We start from the raw sequence: 16500 nt of genomic DNA on the forward strand, positions 1-16500 counted from the left end.
TAGATAGCGTACAGTACAAATGGCAATGTCTGTAGAAATTGTTCTACATAGTAATTTGAAAAACTCAGGTGATGCTTTCACATAAGATCTAGAGTGTTGGTAGCAGCCATAAAAAAATTAACTATTGCGTCTCTAAAACTATGGAAAACAGAAAAAATCAGACGACACCATAAGAATCTCTATGTTGGATTATGGCTACAAACCGAATTTCATGGAGTTATCTCTAGAAACAAATGAGTTATACAGAAAAAAATTCTGGATTTTTAGTTTTTTCGAGATATCTCGGGAACCAATGGAGATATTTCAGATCTGTTCACACCAACACACTCATCTCTAAACAACGCAATTTTTTTCTTATTTAAGCCATCCTGTATTTCTAACGGTTTTCGATATACCTGTAGTGCACCTCTAAATAGTTCTAACCCTGTATAATTGAATAACAGGATAATGTTTCTGGTATTTTGAAACAATTTCGGCAAATTGTGAGGCAGATTTGATTTCTTTAAAGAGACATGGGGATGGGGGATGGTAAAATCTTCAACAGTTGCCGAAGGATATATTGACAAATTCAGGAATAAAGATGGACATAGCCAATATAATATTTAGAGGAGAAAGTTTCGAAGACAAATTCGCTAGTGAATGGTTTTCACACCGGAACTATACCTACACTACAGTGTTGACATTTCGTTTTTTGACTCATATAACGAGTGTTTTTTTTCGAGGTATATAACTTTAAATTGGCATTACTGTTCGAAATGGCGACCGATTCAACAGCTGTCGAGTGATTTATTCTCAGTTTGGTTTGGCAATTCATCATGAATAGACTCACGCCTGAACAACGCTTGCAAATAGTGAAATTTTATTTCGAAAATAATGGTTCTGTGCGGAATACGTATCGCGCACTACGTCCATTTTATTTTGTTTAGCGAAGGAGCGCACTTCTGGTTGAAAGGTTACGTCAACAAACAAAACTGCCGCATTTGGAGTGAAGCTAATCCTCAAGTGTGTATGTCGAAACACCGTTACATCCAGAAAAACTGACTGTTTGGTGCGCTTTATGGGCTGGTGGAATCATTGGTCCGTACTTCTTCAAAAACGATGATGGCCAGAACGTTACAGTCAATGGTGATCGGTATAGAGCCATGATTACTAACTTTTTCATTCGTGAATTGAACAACCATGATGTCCAGGAGCTGTGGTTCCAACAAGACGGCGCAACATGTCACACAGCTCGTGCCACAATTGATTTATTGAAAGACACGTTTGGTGACCGCCTAATTCCACGTTTTGGACCTGTGAATTGGCCCCCAAGATCTTGTGATTTAACACCGCTAGACTACTTTCTGTGGGGCTATGTAAAGTCATTGGTCTATGCGGATAAGCCACGAACCCTTGACCATTTGGAAGACAACATTCACCGTGTTATTGCCGATATACGGCCACAAATGTTGGAAAAAGTCATCGAAAATTGGACGTCCAGATTGGACTACATCCGAGCCAGCCGTGGCGGTCATATGTCAGAAATCATATTTAAAATGTAATGCCATAAGATTATCTTGCGGATAAATAAAATTCATGTCAATCGAATAATCCATCGTTGTTTTATTGCAATTTAAAGTTCTATAGCTCTAAAAAAAACACCCTTTTTATGTGAAATCATAATGATAATGTTGGAGATGTACCTAATATCTGCCGGCTGAATTAACGAGCTCACAAAAGCTCCCTACTTCCCTCATGTTTCTTTAATTATTGTTGTTTTCCTTACATCTGAATTAAATTTAAACGATTCAATTCATTTAGGGAATCTCGAATTATCTGAATCTTAAAAATGTTAGTTCCCACAGATGACACTTATACCCGAACCCAGGTAAGATCCGAGTTCGAAGGACCAAGAAGTTTACGTATATCAAACCCCCGCCATTTTGTCATTACCGGTGCGGCTATTCACAGTTGCATAAACATAGGGGGGTAAACATACATTCACACACTTAGCAAGATAAAAACGAGGAAGCGACAGATGTCGGGAAAAAACACCATTATTGGTGGCCGCGAATCCGAAGTGCCTCTCCGATTGGTCGACAGCCCGACTTTTAATTTACATTCGTTTTTCAGCAGAGGGATCTAATGTGCAGTCGTACAACTGTAGGCTGGCGAGTTTGGGCCGTTGGAGATTAGGAGAAACGGGCTGGGTGGTTGGACCAGTGGTCCAGAGGCGGTCTCATGGACTTATCGCGCTTTGAAGTACAGTCCGGGATGGATTTTTAGGTGCTGGGATGATGAGAGATGAGCGGCAGATTTTTGTGGAGATGAGTTTTGTGTGAACTAGAATGGGAATTTCATCGTTTCAGTGATACATCAGGTATAATTTTTGACGTCTTCGAAATTTCGTAAGAAAATTTCAAAATTTTCTAGACTTTCGAAAAATGTGAATTTTCAAAGTGCAGAATTTTCTATTTTGCTTCATCTTGGCAATATTTGCAACTACTTGAACCAAGGCACTGAATTTACAAGGGAAACACCTAGGTATAGGTACCGGGTTTTTCACCATAATTTGACTCCCGCTTTAACTTTGTTACTAAAAGAGGTACAAAAAAATGTTTTCTACAAAAGTTTAATGGAATCGACTAGTGTTTTTTAGAATGATTTCACAAAACGTAATATATCGGGTGTCTCAAACTCGATGGCCTATTAGACGTTTCTGGAAAACTAATCATAATTTTGAGCTGAAAATTTGCATATCGGGGTTTGAGACAATGATCTTTCTCCCTAAATTATTTTCAGATCTCTACAACTTCCTGTTATACCGGAAACAGACATCTACTTCCTTATTTCAAATGGCACACCCAGTATATTATTGCATCATTAGATAGGTTTTTTGATGGCAATTTCGGCAATATGCCATACCTTGGGTTCATGAGTTATTGGGATTCTTATGAAAAAAAAGGTAGCGATGAGGACTCACATTTTTTTGAATATTTCAGCAGAAAAAGCCTTTTTCGAAAAAAATTTGTTTTGTTTCGATTACGCAAATACGTAGTATTATAAGACTGTTTTTGGCTTGGACAAAAAATGTACAGGGTGTTTATAAGAGGTCAAGAGGATCATGAACTTGGACAACTCAAATTCATCAAAACTCAAGATTTTCAAATTAGAACCTATATTTTTTATTATTTCAGTCGATTCTACGTACAAAAATAGTGGGGGTTACTTCAGCAAACCCTATACCTAAAATGAATACTTTAAGAGTTATCGGGGAAGAACTTCAAATGAGGAAAAACCGCTATTTATAAATGTGGAAATAATTGTCTGTTACTTCCGTAAAACACAGAAAGAAAATAAAATTCTTGCCTGATTCTGTGAAAGTAATGAATAGATTTAGTTTTAAGAGAATAGTTAAGTCGCTGAGGCATATTATACCTAGTGTGAAGGAGTATTTTGATGGCAGGAGGTAGGTAATATGTTTTGATAATTTCGTAATCATATGACTTGTCCTATACCCAACATTGGGTCCAACAGGGTCAATATTATTGGTTATTGTTTTTAAAATTAGAACACGATTTTTTCAGGATTTTGTTGTGAGTGTAATCTTCGTGGATATTGTTGGATTCATATATCCGATGTCAGGGCATTAGCTTTTTTGACTATAGACTGATTTGTTATCCTAGAATTGCCATAGCCATTCGTTTCTAGTTTTCACTAGAAGTTTGTCTTATTTTTCTGATCACTTACACAAGCCCTCAATTTTTTTCTGATGTCACATAAAATTCTCTGCCTTGGTAATTGTGATTATGACTTGAAAGCATAGTACTTCATCTTTTACATTTGCTACTATAGTAGATTTGTGATATCTTTCCGTCGATGAAATACCTAAAATAATCATATACTGCTCCACAAGAGTTAGGGATATCGTATTCAATCGTTTTGAAAAGTATGTAATCTTCGAGAAAATCACTGCAAAATCATTTAAAACTCAATAACAACTTGAATCGATCCAATAAAAATCAGTATCAGACATTTCGTCAATCTTGTAGCCTTTTTTCTGAAGTTTGGTTCTTTGCACATGCTTCATGAATGTTCTTATTTTGAAATGGAGTCAGTTCATCAACGGCTTCGATTTGAAACGAGTTTTCTGAGAATGCTAAGACGTAAAATAACAAACGCTGAGGCTAATAGGGCTATCGGAATGCTACAGGGTGGCCTAACTCAGGTTGTTGTAGCGGAAAGGCTCCAAGTCAGCCAAAGTGTGATATCTCGACTTTGGAATAGGTTCAGGGAGACAGGTTCCATGTTGGAAAGACCAAGACGAAAAACAACACCTTCTCAGGATCGTTTCATCACCGTTTCGGCGAGAAGAAACCCTACAACTACGTGTACTACGTGCTACGGAATACTCTTCAAAATGCAGATGGGGTCCAAGTTTCCATCGAAACCATCAGACGACGTTTGAGAGAGATGAATCTAGGTTCTAGACGTCCATTAAAAGGAGTTTCATTAACACGCGACCATAAGCGACAAAGACTGGAATGGGAAAGGCAACATATCAATTGGAACGATCATTGGCGTAGTGTCCTTTTCACTGATGAATCCAGATATGGACGATTTTCAGATTCTCGAAGAATAAGGGCATAGACAATCCCACGCATACCCCGTAATCGTCGATATGTCCAAGATGTCCATCCATTCCGAGGGGTTAGTGTTATGATATGGGCCGGGATATGTTTCAACGGGCGCACAGATCTACACATTTGTCCTGGGAATATGATCACCTTACATTATAGGCAGCATGTCATTGACAATGTTGTGCCAAATTTTCACGCTGCTATTGGTGAAACTTTTCAATTTCTAGACGATAACGCTAGACCGCACCGTGCAGCCATAGTTGAGAATGCGCGCGAGGAGCTTGGTATTCCACATTTACCAATACTCCGCACTCGCCAGATTCGAATTGCATAGAACATGCATGGGATATGCTCCAAAGAAGATTAGATGATAATCATCAACCTACCCCAGAATCCTTAAATGATCTGAGAGAGCTTCTGTCCCGTTTATGGAACCAAATTCCTCAAGAAATGTTCAATAACCTCGTGTGTAGTATGCAAAGAAGATGTAATTGATGCCCGAGGAGGCCATACATTGTATTGATAGTCTTAAAACGCTTGAATTCTCTGAGAATGAAATTTCGTTATTTTACTCGATTTTTCTTAACCACCCTGTATACGCTGCAGACCTACGGGCTAAAATTAATTGCAACTTGAAATCATATTAATATGAAAAAATATAATTCAAAAGAAAGAAAAGCAGAGAACAGAAAAGAGAGTCATGATAAAGTAATTTTTCCTACAACTGCTATGGAAAGTAGCGTATTCTTCACAGCTTACTCAATAACAAAACTATGTATTGCACATACTGTGGGAAATATTATTCCCCACGGTACTTTGCCCACACCTTGCTTGGTAGACCAATGAAATTGGGCTTTTGAGTCGTTTCTATGGAAACGCAATAAATTAGCACATACTTTCAACGAAGGTCATTTTGATTTGAATCAAGTCCGTTACTTGAAATATGGAAATTTGTGCAGTTGTAGGAAAAGTATAGTGTGCAACATGTGGAGAAAGTCCTTTTCTCGCTCGTGTGTTTGCGGCACTCGCCTTTCAGGCTCGTGCCACAAACTTCCACACTCGCGAGAAAAGTAGGACTTTCCCCACTTGTTGCACAATATACTATTAAAGTATGACAATGCTCGACCTCATGTTGCGAAAGTCAAGACATACTTGGAAACGTTGAAATGGGAAGTCCTATCCCACCCGACATTTTCTCCAGACGTTGCTCCCTCGGACTATCACTTGTTTCGATCAATGGCACACGGCCTGGCTGAGCAGCACCTCCGGCCTTATGAAGAAGTAAAAAATTGGATCAATTCGTGGATCGCTTCAAAAGACCACCAGTTTTTTCAATGCGGGATTCGTACGCTGTCTGAAAGATGGGAGAAAGTGGTGACCAGCGATGGACAATACTTTGAATCACAAATGTATAGCCTGTTTTTTACAATAAAGCCTTGAATTTCGTAAAAAACTGGCGGAAGCAAAGTTGTACGCCTATGTACCGGGTTTTTCACTTTAACTTTGTTACTAGAAGAGGTACAAAAAAATGTTTTTCACAAAAGATTAACGAAATCAACTAGTGTTTTTTAAAATGATTTCACCAAACGAAATATATACAGGGTGGGCAACATATTGATTGCAACTTCATTATTTCAAATGGAACACCCTGTATATTTTTCTATATTTGACTAGCTCATTTTCCCCTGATTTCGAATATATAACATATGTTCGGCCTATCTTTCTTATTCTGAGTGCCACAGAGTTTCAAATTTTAAGAACCACCTGGCAAGCTAATCTGTTCTTTCAATTGGAAGGCTGCGATAATTCAGAATGCCCTTATTTGAGTTATTTCGTTGGCAACGATATATAACATACGTTTGTCATTGAATAAAACTATTCATCGATTATGCACAAACAGAAGCGGAAAAAAAAAATTTGAAATATTTTCGCTTTTTGTGAAGAACAATAAAAATAAGAAAGCTACAAAGAGTGAATATATGGAGTTGCATCCAAATGATCCAATTTCAATTTATAGTGAAGAACGTATGTCATATCGTTGCCAACGAGATAACTCAAAAAAGGGCATATGAGTTATCACAGCCTTCCACTTGAAAACTGATTACTTAGCTTGCCAGATGGTTCTTAAAATTTGAAACACGGTGGAATAAGAGAGATAAGCCAAACATATGTTATATATTCGAAATCAGGGGAAAAAGAGCTAGTCAAATATAGAGGAATATACAGGGTGTTCCATTTGAAAAAATGAAGTTGCTATCAATATGTTGCCCACCCTGTATATATTTCGTTTGGTGGAATCATTTCAAGAAACACTAGTCGATTTCGTGAAACTTTTGTAGAAAAAATTTTTTGTACCTCATTTATTACCAAAGTCGAAGGGGGGTCAAATTATAGTGAAAAACCCGGTACGTCAGCGCTTTCCTTATTTTTCGTCATTCTCAAGCCTTGAAAAATAACCGACCAAAAGCGGAAACTTCAAAGAACAAGATCGAAATAAATAATTCCTCCACAACTTGGATTAAGCCCCCCTCATCATTGTCCCTAATGACACAAAGTACGGCCCCCTCGGCAATTTCCCAATTCGCCCGCTGATGGAAAGACGCCGATTCTCCCAGATTTAACTATTAAAAATAATCACCCGCTCTAATAAATCCTCTCAAAAGCGGGATCGAGAATCGTGAGACGAAACCGATCCCGGAGTCGATCGGCCCGATCAAAGCGATTATATTACTATCATTTGTTTCGGAAATGAAGGTGGATCGTGCCCGGATCGCGGTAGGCTTGTTAGAGCGACGCCGAGCGTCGGAGAGAGGTAGGACTAATTTTTTTTTGTCGGGGACGAGAAATCGTGCTCGTTAACGCGGTGCGCGTTCTTAATGTTCTACATCTGTTTTGATCTCGTTTGGCGGCTGGGATGCTGTAAATGATGGCAACTGATACGCTGCGAGGCCGGACTTTTTTTTTTTTGGTTCGATCATTTTGTTTTTTATTTCGGTGATGTGATACATATATCTGCGCACCTTTTCATTGATTGTTCATACTTGAGAGCTGAAAACGTAAATACATAGGCGTACAACTTTACTTCCGCCGTTTTTTTTTCCGAAATTCGAGGCTTGATTGTGAAAAACTGGTTATAACGGGTGTTTTTTTTCGAGGTATATAACTTTAAGTTGGCATTACTGTTCAAGATGGCAACCGATTTAACAGCTATCAAGTTATTTATTATCAGTTTGGTTTGGCAATTCATCATGAATAGACTCACGCCTCAACAACGCTTGCAAATAGTGCAATTTTATTTCGAAAATAATGGTTCTGTGCGGAATATTTATTTTGTTTAGCGATGAAGCGCACTTCTGGTTGAATGGCTACGTCAACAAACAAAACTGCCGCATTTGGAGTGAAGCTAATCCTCAAGTGTATGTCGAAACACCATTCCATCCAGAAAAACTGACTGTTTGGTGCGCTTTATGGGCTGGTGGAATCATCGGTCCGTACTTCTTCAAAAACGATGATTGCCAGAACGTTACAGTCAATGGTCTCAATAGAGCCATAATTACTAACTTTTTCATTTCTGAATTAAACAACCATGGTGTCCAGGAGCTGTGGTTCCAACAAGACGGCGCAACATGTCAAACAGCTCGTGCCACAATCGATTTATTTAATCCGCCTAATTTCACGTTTTGGACCTGTGAATTGGACTCCAAGATCTTGTGATTTAACACCGCTAGAATATTTTCTGTGGGGCTTTGTAAAGTCATTGGTCTATGCGGATAAGCCACAAACCCTTGACCATTTGGAAGACAACATTCTCCGTGTTATTGCCGATATACGGCCACAAATGTTGGAAAAAGTCATCGAAAATTTGACGTCTTGATTAGACTACATCCGAGCCAGAACGGCGGTCATAAGCCAGAAATCATATTTAAAATGTAATGCCACAAGATTATCTTGCGGATAAATAAGATTCATGTCAATCGAATGATCCATCGTTGTTTTATTGCAATTTAAAGTTCTATAGCTCTAAAAAAACACCCTTTACATTCATGATTTCAAAGTATTGTCCATCGCGGGCCACTACTTTTTCCCATCTTTCGGGCAGCGTAAGAATCCCGCGTTGAAAAAACTGGTCATCTTTTGATCCTCCACGATTCCATCCAATTTTTTACTTTTTCATAAGACCGGAAGTGCTGGTCAGTCAGCATTGACCGAAACAAGTGATAGTTCGAGGGAGCAACGTCTGGAGAATACGGCAGGTGGGGTAGGACTTCCCATTTCAACGTTTCCAAGTATGTCTTGACCACTTTCGCAACATGGGGTCGATCATTATGATGCAGTAAAATCACTTTATCATGTGTCTGGTTGTATTGCGACCGTTTGTCTTTCAATGCTCGGCTCAAACGCATTAATTGCGTTTGATAACGATCGCCTGTGATTGTTTCAGTTGGTTTTAACACCTTGTAATATACTACGCCCAGCTGGTCTGAGCAAATACTGAGCATGACCTTGGAACCGTGAATATTCGGTTTGGCCGTCGACGTGGAAGCATGGCCGGGATAGCCCCTTGATTATCTGCGCTTGGGATTATCGTATTGAACACAATGCGATGCAGAAATCCCTTCCATCTTTGCCTTGCAAGTAGGTGTTCACAAGCAAACAAACGCCGTCCAATATATCTCGGCTTCAACTCGCACGTCACCCATTTTCCTTGTTTTTGAATCATTCCCATGACTTTCAGGCGTTTTGAAATGGCTTGTTGCGTCACTCCCAATGATCCTGTCAATTCGTGTTACGTTTGACACTTACTTGATCAAGTAACCGTTGAAACCACACTCGGTCCGTTCTTTCACTAATAGCAGCCTCTCCATAGGTATTCAAGAGCTTTCGATGAGCCTGTACTGCAGATTTCTTTATCAATATTAAAGCAAATTTTTTTTTGCAACGAAACAGTTTTGCCAATCACAAATTTTACGAGAAAAACTGACAAATTTTATCTGATATCGGTTTTTCGAGCAAATTTAGTGATTGGCGAAACTTTGAGTTGAAGATCCTCAGGTGTACCAGGATCGCTACAGGCCCCTGATATTGGGGAATCATCCCCCATATATTTATACTGATTGTATTCCATTAAAGAAACGTTACAAAAATACAAAGCAAAATATGACAACTTCTTCTATAAACATAGTCTCTTGAATTGGAGGTACAAACGAAAATGAGAAAATCATCCCAAAATCTCAACATCAATTTTGTGGTCACGAAAATATTGAGTAATTTTTTTTCCAAAGTTTTTTTAATTCTTTATGGTTCTGGTTACGCGACTAACATGAACTTCTGCAATAGTCTTGAAATTGTCTTTTTTCATCTAACTGCCAATTTTCATTTTGATCGAATTTGTGGTTTCGAAATTAACAGGAAAACAAAATTTCGAACAAGTTTCTAGAGATTTTCGTTCGAGAATTATGCGAAAATTACTTACATTTTGAGGAAAAACAAGACCTCAAAAAGAATCCAAGAAAACACCAAGAATTACATTGAGATATTCTTTCATATGTAAATAATTGTAATTGTAATAAATTCATTTATATTACTCAATTTTCTCAGTTCATTTCAAGTTTTCATTTCAATACAAAGAAACTCATTGAAATTAACATTTCAAATTTTACGTAACATACTGTATTGTAGGACAAGCTTGTCTGTTCCAGAAGCTTCCAGAGTTTATGTGAAGACCTGAATGAAGAATAGGTAACATGATATCCTTTCGAAAACGGATGTTTATAGTGTAGGGGTGTAGTGGGCTTGGAAATACGTTGATGTAATAAGCCTCTAATTAAGAGAAGTATTGAATTCCAGTAAACATTATGGTTTTGAATGTCGAAGTTGTCATTTGGATTTCTTCTTGTCTTGTAAATTTTCAGATATTGAGTATCATTGTAACCAGGTAAGACATTGAAAAAACAAAAACCCCTTGACAATCATAATTTTTTTATTCATTGATCCTTTCATATTAATTCAGTTATATTTATTTATTGATTAAAATTGATGAAAATTTATCATAGAAATAGTAATTCGATGGGTATATTATCTATATCTACTAAACTATATTCATTAATTGTTTCAAATCACTTCATTAGTTGAAGGATCCTTGATGAGTATTTTCGTTTGAATGTTATCTGATACATTGTATATTGTGGATAAAATTAATAATTTTATGAGAAAAATTCGACACTTTAAAAAAGAGCGTTTGCAGGCTTGTTGAAATTCCTACTCAAGCCATTTTTTTTCACGAAATTAAGATTTTAGCTTCATCAGACTTAATTCAGTCTTCTAAATAAAAATCTGAAGTTGAAACTTACCTACTGGTAGAAGGCAATATGCAATTGAATGATTATAAAGGATTTTCCAATAAGAAGTTTCATTTTGATATTAGAAGGAAGGTATATATTTTGAGAGAAATCAATGGATGTTTTGTCATTGTGAGGAGAAAGGTATGCTATTAACGATGGAAAACAATATCAGCCAAATGACAAAAACAACTCCGTGAAAGAGAATTTTTAGCAGGTAATGTATTGATAGATTGTCTATTGAGTTTTATTTGTGATCTGGATTGTTATGTTGAAAAATCACTCCAGAAAGGTGAAGTTGACGGAGTATTTTTTATTACTTTGAAATTTTCTTATATGTTTGTCATAAATATGTAGGTACAAACACCCTAATAGTCTTTGGCCTATGAATTTCAATATCGTTTTTATATCCTTCAATTTATTATGGTGATTAGTCATGCCTATACCTATAATATATACAGGGTGGCCACTTTTTCAATGGGATTGTATTGGTAACTTTTGAACCATAAGAGTTAGAAGGTCGGTCAAATGGAGAAAAAGTTGCATGCATAGAAGCATTATCAAGCAGTTCAAACAAATCGAGATTATCAGGGCCGGTTTTCGAAATATCATAAGGAAAGTAAATTCTGTCATTTTGATTTTCCTTTTTTTCCCACTTCATTTCAAATATTATCAAAAAATGTTACAGGAATTTTTTATTCGACAATAAATTGTTCTCAATTCGACGTAATCAGATTTCGTATCCAACGTTTCGTGCTCTCTGGGCCACCCTCAACCTCATTTTTTTCAATACGGACCTGTATATTTTATGACACTTTTCGAAATAACTTTTAACGCTGAATTCAACGATATATCATACAATATCATTCAAAGTTGATTTTTAGGTGATTTTGACCCTTATCCAATTTTCTTTGGGTCGGATCTGTAGTGAATGCAATTTATCAAAAACTCCTGTTAATAAAATAGTCAAGAGACGCGAATACAATGATTTTAAATTTGAATACCAAGCCTTGCAAAACTTATATCGTAATGATATCAAAATAAAGTTCGATTCTGGAACAAATGACAAATCCAACAGTAGTGATTTCTCACGAGAAGATTGAGAATGTATTGGAAGGTATTGAAGAAGACGAAATAAGCAAATGTATAAGAAGTATGGGTTCCAGAACCGTTAAGTGCATTTTACAAAATGATGGACATTTCGAACACTTACTTCGTTCATTTTCATTTACTTTCGAATAATCATTCGATTTTTCTTTCATTAAATGATAATTCGTTTAATTATTATGAATTGGAATATGTAAATAATTATTACTTGTTTCTTGATTTCATTCTGATATGTTCCATTTAGTTCAAGATGAGTAAGTTGATTTTCTCATCGAAATGTATTGCTTGTTGTTAATTAAACTAAGGGTACCGAAATGTAATACAGCTCCGACCCAGAGAAATTTGGATGAGGGTCAAAATCACCTGAAAATTAACTTTGAATGACATTGTTTGATATATCGTTGAATTCAGCGTTAAAAGTTATTTCGAAAAGTGCCATAAAATATGCAGGTCCGTATTGAAAAAAATGGGGTTGAGGGTGGCCCAGAGAGCACGAAACGTTGGATACGAAATCTGATTACGTCAAATTGATAACAATTTACTGTCGAATAAAAAATTCCTGTAACATTTTCTGATAATATTTGAAATAAAGTGGGAAAAAAAGAGAAATCAAAATGACAGAATTTACTTTTTTTATGATATCTCAATAACCTGCCCTGATAATGTCGATTTGTTTGAACTGCTTGATAATGCTTCTATGCATGCAACTTTTTCTCCATTTGACCGACCTTCTAACTCTTATGGTTTAAAAGTTACCAATACAATCCCATTGAAAAAGTAGCCATCCTGTATACCTATACATATAATGGAAACTATTACATTTATTACACCTTTCTCATTCTCAGATTTAATTATAATACATATATGCGTCGTGAATTTCTGATGAAGATGAATGATGAAAGGGTTTTGTTTGGATGAAGAATCCCTTCAATATGAACTCACTTTGTAAACAAATACATAAACCAATCACTACACCTATAAGGGGAGACAGAGTTTTTGCTGAGGTTTTTATCTGTTCTCTTGTATCATACGTTGAAATGTATGATGTTATCATTGTTCTTTGAAATTGTCCAAAACATTTAATGTACCACTTTATACGACTAACGAAAAAAGTTCTTCTATTATGCAATCTGTTATGTTAGGTATGTTATGTTATGCAATGAATATTTCATTGAAACAACGAAACTCGATATTGGTGAATAGGGATTCATAATATTGAGAATAGGCCAAGAAACGGAATTTTATTATACCTATTGATGAAAAAGTATATTGTAATGAAATCAAGTTGATCATTGCCATTCTTTACTACAATGAACAATTTTTTTCAGTTCGACCAATTCTTGAATAAGAATTTTTTTCGCAATCATTCCCAATCGTTCCAGCCCCTCCTCAGCTTCCAGTAAGCCTCATTTTCGCATCTTCTCCCACTCCCATTCTTCCCAAATTTATTCTCCGAGAACCAATCCTCCTCACCTCATGAATAATCATTTTCAATTTATTACCGCAAATTCAGCGAATATTCAGAATCTTCCTCAACTTAGTTACACCATTCAGTGTACTTCATTCTTCCACTTTGGCCGTTGCGCGAATTAACGAATTTACCGAATAAAACCCCTCTCAAGACGAGAAAGCGATTTTTAATGAGGTACCCGTAAAAAATTGACACAGAACCGGGTCTTCTTTCTTTCGGATGAAGTCATTCTTTGATGTGGTGTTACATTTTTCAGGGTGTGAAGATGGTTCGTTATTTTTCAGGCCACAAGGCTATCGATTTCCTCATCTCTGCAATGGCCTGAAGATTTGTTGGGCTCTCTTAGTCATTATCGAATGTTTTAATTGGAAATGGTGAAAAGTCAGGTGGGTTCACGTTTCAACAGCCTCTTGAAAAAAATTCCCGCATATTTATTGCTTCGTTAGTGTTGAAATATTGAATTTATTTCGTTAGATAGATTTTTAAAGCTGTAGAACTTTAAATTGCAACAAAACAACGATGGATTATTTGATTGACATGAATTTTATTTATCCGCAAGATAATCTTGTGGCATTACATTTTAAATATGATTTCTGGCATCTGACAGCCACGGCTGGCTCGGATGTAGTCCAATCTGGACGTCCAATTTTCGATTACTTTTTCCAACATTTGTGGCCGTATATCGGCAATAACACGGCGAATGTTGTCTTCCAAATGGTCAAGGGTTTGTGGATTATCCGCATAGACCAATGACTTTACATAGCCCCACAGAAAGTAGTCTAGCGGTGTTGAATCACAAGATCTTGGAGGCCAATTCACAGGTCCAAAACGTGAAATTAGGCGGTCACCAAACGTGTCTTTCAATAAATCGATTATGGCACGAGCTGTTTGACATGTTGCGCCGTCTTGTTGGAACCACAGCTCCTGGACATCATGTTGTTCAATTCAGGAATGAAAAAGTTAGTAATCTTGGCTCTATACCGATCACCATTGACTGTAACGTTCTGGCCATCATCGTTTTTGAAGAAGTACGGACCAATGATTCCACCAGCCCATAAAGCGCACCAAACAGTCAGTTTTTCTAGATGTAACGGTGTTTCGACATACACTTGAGGATTAGGTTCACTCCAAATGCGGCAGTTTTGTTTGTTGACGTAGCCATTCAACCAGAAGTGCGCTTCATCGCTAAACAAAATAAAATGGACGTAGTGCGCGATACGTATTTCGCACATTATTTTCGAAATAAAATTGCACTATTTGCAAGCGTTGTTCAGACGGGAGTCTATTCATGATGAATTGCCAAAACAAACTGAGAATAAATCACTTGACAGCTGTTAAATCGGTCGGTTGAACAGTAATGCCAACTTAAAGTTATATACCTCGAAAAAAACCACCCGTTACATTTTTAAGGTTATAGTAAAATTGTGGATTTGAAAATATATCACAATCCGACAACGTATTCTAACCATATAAAAATTACGTATCCCTCTATCTATGTTTATTACTCTGAGTTGGCGACCAATTGACACATGAATGACTCCTAACTTCACGTCAGTCCGTTTTTTACCGCTATCGGCACCGAGCTTTAAATTGTTATTTTTTAGACTCACTGCTTCATTATAAATAACGAATTAACGAATCAGACAAAAAAACAGTGAGAAACTATCACCCCTTCGCCTAATCAAAAATAATTGAACCCAATTTTTTTACCCGTCCTACATCATGCGCCTCTAATTTCTGGGAGCAACAAGGCGTCTATCTTCCCCAACCCCCCGCGGCGCATCTGCACCCCCTCGCAACAAGCGCGTGTTTTAACCCTCCACCACCCCCCTCTGCCCCTCTAGGACCGTTTATTAACTTTGTTACATTGTTAGTTGCTCGTTCGCAAATTATCCGAGCGAGTTTGCCCAGGCACGTACACTCACCGCATGGCAGGGCCATGCTACTCACAAATGACACGTCACTGTCATATTTGGCAAATATTTCAATCGCTCCTTGTCACGTTTCATCTGATACAGAAGGGATACAGCGGATATCGGAACACGTGAAGTTGTTAATGGACTTATACGCGTGGGGGTGGTTTGTATTTTGCGATGATTTCATTTATTAGGGTTTTTTGGGGGATGATTAGGGAGGCTTTGGGGTGTTTTCTAATGTGTTAGTTTTGAAATTGCTTGGAATACAGGGTCGTTATGAATGACTAGCTGCCCGGCCTAGCTTCGCACGTTCTGTCAGGCAACCCAAAATACATCCTTCGAAGTATCAAATCATACTCTATGATGACAAAAATCGAGATCGAAAATGTATCATTCATTTTTTCTAGCTCAATTGAAGGGATTCTGAGATCCTCTCACTAGACAAAGAATTTGAGACACCCGATACAGTATGAGTTGAATATTTCAAGAATTTTTCGAAAATATTTCTTGGTATATTTATTTGACATAAATACAAAATATTGATAAGACAATCAATTTTTTTGTGCTCCCTCTAATAATTGAAAGACAAAGTTATTCACGACAGTTGACAATGCTATTATCAATTGCAAAGTTATTGACAAATTAATTTGTTCTTTAGAAATCGTATATTAATAAATTAGTCGTAGATGAAGAAGTAAAGGGTGTTTTTTTTAGAGCTATAGAACTTTAAATTGCAATAAAACAACGATGGATTATTCGATTGACATGTATTTTATTTATCCGCAAGATAATCTTGTGGCATTACATTTTAAATATGATTTCTGGCATATGACCGCCACGGCTGGCTCGGATGTAGTCCAATCTGGACGTCCAATTTTCGATGACCTTTTCCAACATTTGTGGCCGTATATCGGCAATAACATGGCGAATGTTGTCTTCCAAATGGTCAAGGGTTTGTGGCTTATCCGCATAGACCAATGACTTTACGTAGCCCCACAGAAAGTAGTCTCTAGCGGTGTTGAATCACAAGATCTTGGAGACCAATTCAC

This window comes from Harmonia axyridis, chromosome 7 (assembly GCF_914767665.1).
Source record: "Harmonia axyridis chromosome 7, icHarAxyr1.1, whole genome shotgun sequence".
Lineage (NCBI taxonomy): Eukaryota > Metazoa > Arthropoda > Insecta > Coleoptera > Coccinellidae > Harmonia > Harmonia axyridis.